The 2,173-nt window shown below is 42.1% G+C and overlaps 2 long non-coding RNA genes across 10 annotated transcripts in view; one reads left to right on the plus strand and one right to left on the minus strand.

Moving 5' to 3' along the window:
- The window catches only part of LOC119324360, a 15,746-nt gene that overhangs the window by 7,005 nt on the left and 6,568 nt on the right, over window positions 1-2,173 (minus strand). The window lies entirely within an intron of this gene.
- LOC119324361 overlaps window positions 1-2,173 on the plus strand; it is a 3,667-nt gene that overhangs the window by 675 nt on the left and 819 nt on the right. Inside the window, exons 3-6 of one of the 2 annotated variants that reach the window (XR_005156894.1) lie at window positions 100-200; window positions 376-404; window positions 484-616; window positions 706-757. This is a non-coding gene — a long non-coding RNA (uncharacterized LOC119324361). Of the gene's footprint in view, window positions 1-99; window positions 201-375; window positions 405-483; window positions 1,339-2,173 lie in introns of those variants that run through there. The other variant, XR_005156893.1, reaches the window with a different exon arrangement.

Genomic DNA, 2,173 nt, shown 5'->3' on the forward strand with positions numbered 1-2,173 from the left:
TCCCTATTTGTTGCTCCCCTCCCCCCTCTTCCTCCCCCAGTTATTATATCCCAGTTCTCTGATTCTGTGATTTTGATTTCTCAATTTGTGTTTTTTCAGATCTGAGATAGAAAAGAAGAGAAATAATCTTGTGGAATTTCATATCTGAGAAAAGAAGAGAAAGATTCTTGTGGAAGAGCAGCTTGACAAAAAAGAAAGGGGTGAATCATCTCTTTCTCCCATTCATGTTTGTTTCTGCATTTTCATTTTTATGTTATATATGGTTTGCTCAAATCCTATTTATATTCAACTTCTTCGAACCATCTATTTTTCTTGCACTAGAATATTGCAAAGGGAAAATTTATTTACAAAGCTTGTCATTTTGATCTTGTGTAGGCGGCACAACTGTACACCACCATGAACAGGTTGTTTCATCGCTACAACTCATATAGCAAGTTATGCCAGTATGGCAATATCTGATAGTACGGCTGCTCACGTTTCCAGGGGCAACACTCACATTTACCCTCCAAAATTCAACATTTTCATATTTTGAGGAGCTTCAGTACGTTTGCTCACCGATGAACTAGAAGTTGTTTTGTGTACTGCATGATTGAGGAAGTGCTATTGCAGATCAAAGGTGAGCCTATTCTATTTTCTTTCTTCAAGCTCAGGTGAAGGTTTATCTCCTCTTCACTAATGTTAAATCTTTATCACCGCATTGATTAGTTGGTAGAAGCATCTGCTGGGAATGAAGTGTTACATGGCTGTGGGTGACAAGGTATGCTAAGGCCATCTGCTTTATTGTGACTTAAGAGACTACAATACTCTAGGGTATCCTAAGGTTTTATTTCAATTATACGATGAGCATGGGTCCCATAACATACTCAAATAGTTAGAAAATCTGAAACACCTCTTAATTTGTTCGCTAGCAGTATGAATCAGAGTTGGGTACTTTTAGCTGTTGTAGGATGAGAATATACATATAATTGTTGGTGCTTTTGTGTTCATTTATACTAAGAAGACTAGGCCCGTTAGGGTATGATTTACCTGGGTTTTTTGGATTTTTTTACTGCCTCTAATGATTTACGCGTGTTACCAGGGACGCACAAGAACTACTTACATGTGAACGTAATGATCTTCTCTGTTCTCTCTAGAGCGTTCGTGACCTCCACCTCTTTGACCACCCACTGCTTTGACTGGGCTATCTCTGTCTCTCCCAAAAATTCTGGTTCAATCCCGTGTCGTGGCTCTACCGATCTATGTGCGTATAAAAAGCCCCCCGTGGCGTGGGTCTCTCCAGTCACGGCTGTGCCCAAACCGCTCCTCACCAATAGACCCATCTCTCCTGATACTGCCCTCTAGCCTCCACCCGAGATACCACGGCGCGCTACGTCGCCGCTCCGGCTGGCCGGCCGAGAGGTGCGTGCAGGCAACAACATGAATCAGGAGAGCTGCGTACCATCGCCTCCTCATGGATCTTCCTCGGTTCCGGCTCCCTGGCCTGAAGGCACAGATAAACAGCGGTGGCCTTTGTGTGGTCCAAGGGGGCAAACCTGCAGCTGGTGGCGAATAGCTCGCTGCCCTGCTGCTCTCCATCCTAATCGGCTCCCCTCATCCTTCCCCAGGTTCGCTCCGGCTGCCGGTCCCCTCCATCTACCCCATGGCCGATGTTAAAGAAATAAACACATGATGTGCTGAATAGCTGACATACAGAGGAAATGCTACAGCTTGACGATTGTTGCAGAACTACATCATTTTTAGGTATTTAGTGTTCCTTTTGTGATAGTTTTCTCTCCTATAAAAGTAAAATGAATCATTTTTAATTCTTTGAACAAGGTTGCCAAAAGTAGGGCGCTCAGCCGTTGAGGCATTATCACATTTTTAAGAAGCTTCGCAAAATATGCTCTTATACTAAAGAAATCTAATGTAGGTTTGTTGGCCTTATTGGGTACTGATATGCTGAACACATGATATTAAATATACAGTGAAGTGGGTATGTTTATACTATCTACACAGGATTGCCATTTTCTTGAACTGTTGTTGGGATTATCATGGATTGGGATGCATTATGATAATAAGATATTAGGTATTGATATATGATCTGTATGTCACACTTGACTTCATCATCCTTTATTTTCAGATCTATTCTTTAGGCATACACTAATGTGGTAGCTTGGGTCATATTCTGTAGCTA

The sequence above is a fragment of the Triticum dicoccoides genome, chromosome 6B (assembly GCF_002162155.2).
Source record: "Triticum dicoccoides isolate Atlit2015 ecotype Zavitan chromosome 6B, WEW_v2.0, whole genome shotgun sequence".
NCBI lineage: Eukaryota > Viridiplantae > Streptophyta > Magnoliopsida > Poales > Poaceae > Triticum > Triticum dicoccoides.